Source organism: Triticum aestivum, chromosome 7A (genome assembly GCF_018294505.1).
Source record: "Triticum aestivum cultivar Chinese Spring chromosome 7A, IWGSC CS RefSeq v2.1, whole genome shotgun sequence".
NCBI lineage: Eukaryota > Viridiplantae > Streptophyta > Magnoliopsida > Poales > Poaceae > Triticum > Triticum aestivum.
Window position 1 is genome coordinate 656,692,685 of NC_057812.1, and position 12,061 is coordinate 656,704,745.

The window sequence follows — 12,061 nt, forward strand, 5'->3', positions numbered from 1 at the left end:
CCCAGCCACCATAGTCCTCGATAATACTGTAGCGGAGTTTAGGCGAAACCCTGCTGCTGTAGTACATCAAGATCGTCACCACGCCGTCGTGCTGACAGAACTCTTCCCCGACACTTTGCTGGATCGGAGTCCGGGGATCTTCATCGAGCTGAACGTGTGCTCGAACTCGGAGGTGCCGTAGTTTCGGTGCTTGATCGGTTGGATCGTGAAGACGTACGACTACTTCCTCTATGTTGCGTCAACGCTTCCGCAGTCGGTCTGCGTGGGTACATAGACAACACTCTCCCCTCTCGTTGCTATGCATCACATGATCTTGCGTGTGCGTAGGAATTTTTTTGAAATTACTACGAAACCCAACAGAAATCATCACCATCGTCATCACCAACGCTCCTCTCATCGGGAGAGGGCAATCTCCATCAACATCTTCACCAGCACCATCTCATCTCCAAACCCTAGTTCATCTCTTGTATTCAATTCTTGTCTCAAAGTCCGAGATTGGTGCTAGTAGGTTGCTAGTAGTGTTGATTAATCCTTGTAGTTGATGCTAGTTGGTTTATTTGGTGGAAGATCATATGTTCAGATCCTATATGCATATTATTACCACTCTGATTATGAACATGAATATGCTTTGTGAGTAATTACGTTTGTTCCTGAGGACAAGGGAGAAGTCTTGCTATGAGTAGTCATGTGAATTTGGTATTCTTTTGATATTTTGATAAGATGTATATTGTCTAGCCTCTAGTGGTGTTATGTGAACGTCGACTACATAACACTTCACCATTATTTGGGCCTAGAGGAAGGCATTGGGAAGTAATAAGTAGATGATGGGTTGCTAGAGTGACAGAAGCTTAAACCCTAGTTTATGTGTTGCTTCGTAAGGGGCTGATTTGGATCCATATGTTTCATGCTATGGTTAGGTTTACCTTAATACTTTTGTTGTAGTTGCGGATGCTTGCAATAGAGGTTAATCATAAGTGGGATGCTTGTTCAAGTAAGAACAGCACCCAAGCACCGGTCCACCCACATATCAAATTATCAAAGTATCGAACGCGAATCATATGAACGTGATGAAAACTAGCTTGACGATATTCCCATGTATCCTCGGGAGCACTTTTCCTATTATAAGAGTTTGTTCCGGCTTGTCCTTCGCTACAAAAGGATTGGGCCATCTTGCTGCACTTTATTTACTTTTGTTACTTGTTGCTCGTTACAATTTATCATAACACAAAACTATCTGTTACCACTTATTTCAGTACTTGCAGAGAATACCTTGCTGAAAACCGCTTATCATTTCCTTTTGCTCCTCGTTGGGTTCAACACTCTTGCTTATCGAAACGACTACGATAGATCCTCTATACTTGTGGGTCATCATTTCCCCTTTGAAGTTATCTTATTGGATTGAGTCTTTAAAGATTTGAGAACACTTGATGTATGTCTTACCGTGCATATCTGTGGTGACAATGGGATATCACGTGATTCACTTGATGTATGTTTTGGTGATCAACTTGCGGGTTCCGCCCATGAACCTATGCATAGGGGTTGGCACACGTTTTCGTCGTGATTCTCCGGTAGAAACTTTGGGGCACTCTTTGAGGTTCTATGTGTTGGTTGAACAGATGAATCTGAGATTGTGTGATGCATATCGTATAATCATACCCACGGATACTTGAGGTGACATTGGAGTATCTAGGTGACATTAGGGTTTTGGTTGATTTGTATCTTAAGGTGTTATTCTAGTACGAACTCTAGGGTTGTTTGTGACACTTATAGGAATAGCCCAACGGATTGATTGGAAAGAATAACTTTGAGGTGGTTTCGTACCCTACCATAATCTCTTCGTTCGTTCTCCACTTTTAGCGACTTTGGAGTGACTCTTTGTTGCATGTTGAGGGATAGTTTTATGATCCAATTATGTTAGTATTGTTGAGGGAACTTACACTAGCGAAAGTATGAACCCTAGGCCTTATTTCCACACATTGCATCTCACTTTTATCATTCGTTACCTTGCTGTTTTTATTATTTCAGATTACAAATACCTTTATCTACTATCCATATACCACTTTTTTCACCATCTCTTCGCCGAACTAGTGCACCTATACAATTTACCATTGTATTGGGTGTGTTGGGGACACAAGAGACTCTTTGTTATTTGGTTGCAGGGTTGCTTGAGAGAGACCATCTTCATCCTATGCCTCCTACGGATTGATAAACCTTAGGTCATCCACTTGAGGGAAATTTTCTACTGTCCTACAAACCTCTGCACTTGGAGGCCCAACAACGTCTACAAGAAGAAGGTTGTGTAGTAGACATCAAGATGCAAAGTAAAAAGTAAAAGCAAAGCAATAATAAGTAATGGAAATTGATATGATGAGAAAGAGACCCGGGGGCCATAAGTTTCACTAGTGGCTTCTCTCAAGAGCATAAGTATTCTATGGTGGGTGAACAAATTACTATTGAGCAATTGACAGAATTGAGCATAGTTATGAGAATATCTAGGTATGAGCATGTATATAGGCATCACGTCCGAGACAAGTAGACCGACTCCTGCCTGCATCTACTACTATTACTCCACTCATCGACCCCTATCCAGCATGCATCTAGAGTATTAAGTTAAAAACAGAGTAACGCCTTAAGCAAGATGACATGATGTAGAGGGATAGTTTCATGCAATATGATAAAAACCCCATCTTGTTATCCTCGATGGCAACGATACAATACGTACCTTGCTGGCCCTTCTGTCATTGGGAAAGGACACCGCAATATCGAACCCAAAGCTAAGCACTTCTCCCATGGCAAGAAAAACCAATCTAGTAGGCCAAAACAAACTGATAATTCGAAGAGACTTGCAAAGATAACCAATCATACATAAAAGAATTCAGAGAAGATTCAAATATTATTCATAGATAGACTTGATCATAAACCCACAATTCATCGATCTCAACAAACACACCGCAAAAAGAAGATTACATCGAATAGATCTCCACGAGAGAGGGGGAGAACATTGTATTGAGATCCAAAAAGAGAGAAGAAGCCATCTAGCTACTAACTATGGACCCGTAGGTCTGAAGTAAACTACTCACACTTCATTGGAGGGGCTTGGATGATGATGTAGAAGCCCTCCGTGATCGATGCCCCCTCCGGCGGAGCTCCGGAACAGGCCCCAAGATGGGATCTCATGGATACAGAAAGTTGCGGCGGTGGAATTAGGTTTTTGGCTCCGTCCCCGATTGTTTGGGGGTACGTGGATATATATGGGAGGAAGAAGTACGTCGGTGGAGCTTCGAGGGGCCCACGAGGCAGGGGGCGCGCCCTCCATCCTTGTGGCTTTCTTGACGAAGGGTCCAAGTCTCCTGGGTCTTATCTGATGAGAAAATCATGTTCCCGAAGGTTTCATTCCATTTGGACTCCGTTTGATATCATGTTTTTCCGAAACACTGAAATAGGCAAAAAAAACAACAATTCTGGGCTGGGCCTCCGGTTAATAGGTTAGTCCCAAAAATAATATAAAAGTGGAAAATAAATCCCAATATAGTCCAAAACAGTAGATAATATAGCATGGAGCAATCAAAAATTATAGATACGTTGGAGACGTAGCAGATTCCTCCAAGGTATCCACACGTGCAGGGAGCAGCGTCGAGCGGTGGACTGCTAGGTCCGGTTGCGCGGCATGGGCGTGGGGAGTGGCGGTGGCTAACCAGGGTTAGAAAAGAACAACCCTAAGTGGTGCGCCGACTCCCCTTTATATAGACCTCTGAGGTGGGCTCAACACTTGAGCCCACTAGGAGTCCACATCCATTTTCCACTTGGATCGAATCTGAATGAGTTGCAGCCCTTAAGTGTGCGACCCTATAGGTTCACGTATGCATGGACACGACCAAGTCGATAGTTGGTAGCGGCTCCTAGCAGAACATGCCAACTCCCATGTGTGCGTAAAGTCGTTTGATGGACCTCGACAATGTGTCATATGCAACATTCCTTTTGCCTCATGATATTTGTTGTCGAGCTCAAGGCGAGTACTTGTCACCCTTGTGATAGCTCGACCTCTCTTCTCGAAACCGTAATACAGATTCCCGAATTGGGTTAACACTTAACCCAAGACGCATGGTCATGCTTTCTAAATCTGATCACTCGAGAGGGCCTAGAGAATATATCTCCAAATAGGAGGGGAAAATCCCATCTTCGTCAACCATGTCTCGCGGCATGTCTCGCGACTCACCCGAAAGCTACCTTTATAACTACTCAGTTACGGAGGAACATTTGATAGACCCTAAGTGAGTCGATCCTCATCCCGAGAACATGTGAGGACCTTAGGTCTAGGACATGGCATAGACATTGTACTTGAGACTAACAGATGACTATATCTTGCTGCGTGTCAAAGTGGGTATGTCCGACTCGGTGATCTCCATCCCCGATTCCATACTATCGGTTTAGCATCTCCATGCACATGACTTGTGTAACATAGTCATCAACCGAGTCGTATACTAGTCAAGGATATGTGTCCGCATAACCTTATCAACTAGGGACCATTAGAACAATCATCATACAATACATAGTTCCACAAACAAGTCACATACTTATTGATACACATCATTGACGATGTTCAAGGACAATACAAAGGACTCATTGAAGGAAATATGCCCTAGAGGAAATAATAAAGTTGTTATTTATATTTTCTTATGTCATGATAAATGTTTATTATTCATGCTAGAATTGTATTAACCGGAAACTTAGTACATGTGTGAATACATAGACAAACAGAGTGTCACTAGTATGCCTCTACTTGACTAGCTCGTTGAATCAATGATGGTTATGTTTCCTAACCATAGACATGAGTTGTCACTTGATTAACGGGATCACATCATTAGAGAATGATGTGATTGACTTGACCCATCTGTTAGCTTAGCACGATGATCGTTTAGTTTGTTGTTATTGCTTTCTCTATAACTTATACATGTTCCTATGACTATGAGATCATGCAACTCCCGAATACCGGAGGAACACTTAGTGTGCTATCAAACGTCACAACGTAACTGGGTGACTATAAATATGCTCTACAGGTGTCTCTGATGGTGTTTGTTGAGTTGGTATAGATCGAGATTAGGATTTGTCACTCCGAGTATCGGAGAGGTATCTCTGGGCCCTCTCAGTAATGCACATCACTATAAGCCTTGCAAGCAATGTGACTAATGAGTTAGTTGCGGGATGATACATTACAGAACGAGTAAAGAGACTTGTCGATAACGATATTGAACTAGGTATTGAGATACCGACGATCGAATCTTGGGCAAGTAACATACCGATGACAAAGGAAACAACGTATATTGTTATGCGGTTTGACCGATAAAGATCTTCGTAGAATATGTGGGGGCCAATATGAAACTTCAGGTTCCGCTATTGGTTATTGACCGGAGACATGTCTCGGTCATGTCTACATAGTTCTCGAACCCGTAGGGTCCGCACGCTTAACGTTCGGTGACGATCGGTATTATGAGTTTGTGTGTTTTGATGTACCGAAGGTAGTTCGGAGTCCCGGATATGATCACGGACATGACGAGGAGTTTTGAAATGGTCGAGACATAAAGATTGATATATTGGATGGCTATATTCGGACACTGGAAGTGCTCCGGGTGATTTCGGAGAAAAACCAGAATGCTGGAGGGTTACCGAACCCTCCCCCCCCCCCCCCCCCCCCCGTGGAAAGTTGGGCCTTCATGGGCCATAGGGAAGAGAGGAGGCAGCCCACAAGGGGCAGCCGTGCCCCCTCCCTATAGGGAGTCCGAATTGGACTAGGGAGCCCCCCCCCCCTTTCCTTCTCCTCTTCCTCTCCCTTCCTTCCTTCCCCTTCTCCTCCTAGTAGGACTAGGAAAGGAGGAATCCTACTCCTACTAGGAGGAGGATTCCTCCTCCCTTGGCACGCCACTAGGGCCGGCCGGCCTCCCCCTTGCTCCTTTATATACGGGGGCAGGGGGCACCCTAGGACACACAAGTTGATTGTTTCCAGCCGTGTGTCCACCTCGGTCATATCGCAGCGGCGCTTAGGTGAAGCCCTGTTCCGGTAGCATCATCATCACCGTCACCACGCCGTCATGCTGACTAATCTCTCCCTCGACACTCTGGTGGATCGTGAGTTCGTGGGACGTCACCGAGCCGAACGTGTGCAGATCGCGGAGGTGCCGTACTTTCGGTACTAAGATCGGTCGATCGTGAAGACGTACGAGTACATCAACCGCGTTGTCATAACGCGTCCGCTTACGGTCTACGAGGGTACGTAGACAACACTCTCCCCTCTCGTTGCTATGCATCACCATGATCTTGCGTGTGCGTAGGAATTTTTTTGAAATTACTGTGTTCCCCAACACTCATGAATACATATGGAAATATCATCATCACATGATTGCCTCTAGGGAATATCTCCAATAATACACATGCCGTGGGAACAACATCATGCGCCATAAATCCTTATAGTATGACAAAAATACAAAGAGTGCAGTGAAAATGAAATGATAAATTATGATCCATTTACAACATGAGGCTCCATATCAAACAAAAATAAATTGACACACATGCATAACTATCAAATGAGGCCATGCTGAATTGAGTCACTCCTAGGTCCCGGCATAGTGCACCCACTTCAGTTGCAGATCAATTGCAAGACACGTGGTACTAATATTAAGCATACAAAAATATATTTTATAGTGCAATTTGCTATAGCGTAGAGCTTCCAACATGTTCTTATCTACTAAAACACGTAGAGATAAAAAAATAGTAAAAGGTGGCGCTTATATGGGCTAGGCCAAGGTAGTTTTGGGGGAAGGAGGAGATCGGACATCGAACGGTACTAGCGATGGTGGGGTCTAGGTGCAAGGGAACAAAGGTTGTCTTATGGAAGTTAATGGTAACCCCAGTGGCGAGGGTGAAGTTTCATCTACGATCTTTTTAAGAATATGGGCGGCCTCAGAGAAAGTGATGAGAGTGTTTTCCGCATATTGCAGCACGGATGGCGGACAATCTTGAAAGAGAGGATGGTGAAAGCAGTGGACATTGTGAGCCTGCAAGATTTGTCGTTGCAGCAAGTCTGCCACAATGACGAAGAGGTAAGGGGAGAGAGGGTCCCCTGTCGAAGGAAGTTTTTGCAGTTGATCCAGTGCCCAGGGACACCATTGAGTGGAACTGTCATTTTTTGGAAGGGAGAAGCGTTTAAATCCTAGAGCAGTTGTGGGAGAACCTCCAATGGTGCAAGATAGTTAGAAGGGAGTCCCAAGAGATGGAGTGAAACGCTTTTCATAAGTCAAATTTTATGATCATCGTGGAGATTGCCCAGAGGTGGCAACAACTAATGAGGTCAGCTACATAGATGAAACTATTGGCGATGCTTCTCCCATTGATGAACCCAGTCTAGTCACCATAGACAAGTAGGGAGACGAGAGGCTTAAGACGGTTAGAGAGGAGTTTTGCAATTGCTTTAGTGGGACAGTTTTGCAAAGAAATGGGCCTGAAAGGGTCGGCAGTTCTAGCATTACGTAGTGCATGTTTTTGCCCTGAAACATGATACATTTTTTGCCTAATAAGGAAAACACACAAAAACATGGTAAAATAATATTCTGAGCACGTAAAAACAGGGGGATTGTAGGACTTGGCGGATCATGAGACCGATGTAAAATAAGATGACCTCGGAGCAACAAAAACAAAAGTCTAAAGGACATAATTTTTTTAAATGCTGGAACTAACGGACATAATTGAATACTTTGAGTAATAATAGCAAACAGTTTCCTAGAACAAATAGAACAAAGGATACCTGGTAAGTTACCGGGCTGAGCCGTAGACAGCATCGAGGTTTCATGAGAAGAACAAAGAGTAAATTAAACTCATGAACACGAGTGTGAAGTAGCATAACACGGCAGCCGAGCTTTTGATTAGCAGGGCACGGGAACTACATGTAGGAGATTTCTTATAGAAATGCGGTAGCTAACTTCAGAGTTAAAAGTAGTAATCTATCTAAGCACACATTTTGTTTTGAAGTTTAAGAGTTGCAATTTACCGGCTTTTATGGTGTCGAAATATTGCATGCAATTGTACGTCTGTTTGGCCTCGCGCGGAAATTGCACTGGCGTAAGTGAACGCTTGCTTAATCTCGTAACACTTCCAAATCAATGTGTTTTGTCTTTTTTGCGCAAAATTAACACTGTGGGCCGGCGCGTTCAATGCGCTGCTTGGTCGAATCCCCCGGAGTGTGGGATGGCTAGTTGTTGTACGCACGTGCGCGGCCGGGGCCTGGGTGCTGCACCACTGGTGGAGCTTAGTGTAGTTGGGGACCTATGCCCCCCCCCCTAGTGGGACGTTTTGCAACGAAATGGGACTGAAAGGGTCAGTAGTTCTAGCATTACGTAGTGCATGTTTTTGCCCTGCAACATGGTGCATTTTTGCCTAATAAGGAAAATACACAAAACATGGTAAAATAATTGCATAGACAAGATATATATTTTGAGCACGTAAAAACAGGAGGATTGTAGGACTTGGCGGACCATGACACCGATGTAAAATAAGATGACCTCAAAGCAACAAAAACAAAAGTCTAAAGGACATATTTAAAAAAATGCTGGAACTAACAGACAGAATTGAATACTCTGGGTAATAAAAGCAAACAATTTCCTAGAACAAATAGAACAAAGGATACCGGGTAAGTTACCAGGCTGGGCCGTAGACAGCATCGAGGTTTCATGAAAAGAATGAAGAGTAAATTAAACTCGTGAACACAAGTGTGAAGTAGCATTATACGGCAGCCCAGGTTTTGACGGCCAACATAAGTGCTAATTAGCAGGGCGCGGGAACTATACATAGGAGATTTCTTATAGAAATGCGGTAGCTAGCTTCAGAATTAAAAGTAGTAATCTATCTAAGGACACATTTTGTTTTGAAGTTTAAGAGTTGCAATTTACCGGCTTTTATGGTGTCGAAATATTGCATGCAATTGTACGTATGTTTGTTTGTTGATTGGCCTCGCGCGGAAATTGCACTGGCGTAAGTGAACGTATGCTTAATCTTGTAACGCTTCCAAATCAATGTGTTTTGCCTTTTTTATGCAAAATTAATACTGTGGGCCGGCGCCTTCAATGCGCTGCTTGATCGAATCCCCCGGAGTGTGGGCTGGCTAGCTGTTGTACGTACGGGCGTGGCCCGGGCCTGGGTGTTGCACCACTGGTGGAGCTTAGTGTAGTTGGGGGCCTATGCCCCCCCCCCCCCCCCCCCAGCCTTGGACAATTCTTTGTAGGAAATAATAAGTAGAGGGCTTAGCTCCCTAAAAAAGTAGAGGGCTTAGCTGGAAGGAAATTTAGTATTTTGCCCCCATAAACAAATGTTCACATTTGTCTTCTGTTCCCCAGGAATTATTGTGTAGGTCCGCCACTTCAACTCATCATAGAAGGCCTCTCGAACCACCTCGCCTCTGGCAGCTCCTTCTGACAGGGGACTTGGATGCAAAGATTTTGGGTGGTGTTGGCATGCATGCATATTGGGGCGGAGCCGAGGCTTGGAAAGAGAAGAACTTCCGGCGGTGTGCATGTGAGATGGAAGATAGCGACCAGCTGGTCAGATAGTAACTCGACGCAGCTTGTTTGTTTGTCACTTTGATGTAATTCGGCACCATCAATATTGATGGAGAGAGACAAGGAAGATAGGTAGATTTAGCATGACATGTATATGGGGCCATCAATTTTGAATATTTGGGGCCAGATCTATACCACTGTATGCAAAGTAAAGATGAATAAGGGGGCCTGCATTGGTTTCCCTAATCTGATCGACAAGGATCAAAGGGGGATTGCTCTTTGAGGCCTTGCAGATCGGTTGATCTTCTGCTATCTACCATGCATGCATGGCCACTTAATTCACATCTCATCTTCCATTGCTTTTCAGTGCTGGCGGTTAAGACCTGTGGGTGGTTGGCATTTGCTTTCGTGGTCCTGTTTTGTTGTATATGCATGATGCTACATATAAAATGTGTTCTTGTTTTGTGGACCTCCACTGGAGTAGAACATGCATGCATGCTTTTTGGCTGTGATATATATGCCTCTCCTCTCTATAGTACTTATCGTGCATGCATCATTGCATCCACGAAAAAGATCGACGTGGCTCCTATGAAAGTACCCACGACCGGGATCGTCTACCCTAATTAAACCAACAAGATGAGTTGGTGTACTCACGAGGATGAGCTATAGATGGAGACTTAAGCATTAATCATTTTGCCATCTATGCTAGTCATTCCAGGTTTTGCCATTTTGCATCTATGGTAGCTATTTCGTGTAAGGCTACAAGCTCCGTCGTCTATCCCAACCCACGGTCTTTGTCAAATGCTTTGTAAAAATTAATCAAAGCGCCGACACACTGCTAGCTACACTGCTGAGCGTCTTCTACCCTAAACTTAATGCTATGATTCTTACTCATGCCGTACACTTGTCTCCACCTCTAAAACGCTTTGTTTGGTGCAAATGTAAATGTAATGGGTTTACACCGTTAATGTAAGCGATATCGGCCAAAACCCATTCTTGTTTGGTTAACTGTTGTAACGCTAATGGATACCGGCAAGAAAATAGGAGCCCAACGTAAAAAAAAAGGAACCCCACGTCTAGGCAGCTAGCACTGGCGGGGATTGGGGATCTAAGCTGGAAGAGTTCGCCCGAGTTGGCTCGCTCTGGCTGTAACATAAATTGTTTACGGTGTGAAGGGGGCGGAATCAAGTTAAAACTGCGATGGGATCTTTTTACAGGCAAGCGAAGCAAACACGATTAACGGTATGGGTTTATGATGCAATCAAATACCGAGTGTAAAACTGCGAACCAAACACGTCCTTAGTGTAGTTGGGAGGGGGCCAGTGCCCACCCCCACCCCCCCCCCCACCCCCCGCGCGCCTTGGAAAAGAATTATGTGAAGGAAATAACAAGTAGAGGGCTTAGCTAGAGAATTCGAGCATCTCTCAGATATGTTTCGATATTTTCTTATTATAGGACATCTGCAAGGACCAAGCCGATTCATGTCGGATGAACTCAACGTGTTGAAGAAATGAGTAGTACTTACGTGCATGATGATCATCAGTTAGGGCTAGGCCTTCGATCGGGTAGAAGAGCGTAATCGATCGACTTGTGATGAGCATCGGTCGAATGAGCTTCAATGTTTGTTTTGTCAGTGTCGGGCTGACGGTGGAATGGGCATGTGCTTGCAATCGATGGATCGATGCAGGTGGGAGTGATGTGCTAGCTGGGGGAGGATAGAGGCAGGGGAAAAAGGAGGGGAGGGGAGTCCGTCTAGCGCTAGAGTTAGAAATCAACTAGGTTAGTTTGTGTTGGCTAGTTACTACTACTAGATGATACCCCGCACGTTGTTGCGGGAATATTTTGCAACATATTTCAATGTGATTCGTTGTATGAATAATGAATAACTGAAGTAATAATATAAAAAGCTAAAACTGAAAGTACATATAATTTATTATGTTTGATTACTATATAATTGTATTTTTTATTAAATCTAAATAACATAATAGAATGGAAATTCTTTTGGATGTTTGCATGTTGAGATGAGTATTTTTTTTCATGCATATTTAATGATGAAGTGACATGCTTGCATGTTGGAAGACATACGATAATGGAGGTGAGCCTTTTCTTATGCATGCTATGGGATGATGTGGCATGCTTGCATGTTAAGAGAAATAGTTAGTGGGGGCTAGCTATTTAGATATAGAAGATATATAAGTAGCTACACCCCCGTGTAAACAACATGGTGAGTTGAATCAATAAAACAAACAAGGCTCCATACGAGCCTTTGGTAATCCAGAGTCTCCCATGCGTGCGTGAGTACTACTAATTGATCGATTGAATCATTCAACATGCCAGTTTTGCTAGCTAGGCTAGCTATGTTATTGGAGGATATCTTTACGGTGTGGTGTATCTCAACGTAAAGAAACTTCATTGAGATAGTGACAGTGTTGCTTCATTGTCGTTGTTTATCGTAGCCAGGAGTACTCGACGTTGAGACTGGGCCAACAACGCACGCGATGGATCATGAATGCACTCAG

At 43.9% G+C, this 12,061-nt stretch overlaps 1 pseudogene; it reads left to right on the forward strand.

Annotated features, from left to right (window-relative positions):
- LOC123153666 (uncharacterized) overlaps positions 1–11,034 on the forward strand; it is a 60,252-nt pseudogene extending 49,218 nt beyond the window's left edge.
- The last annotated feature ends 1,027 nt before the right edge of the window (positions 11,035–12,061 follow it).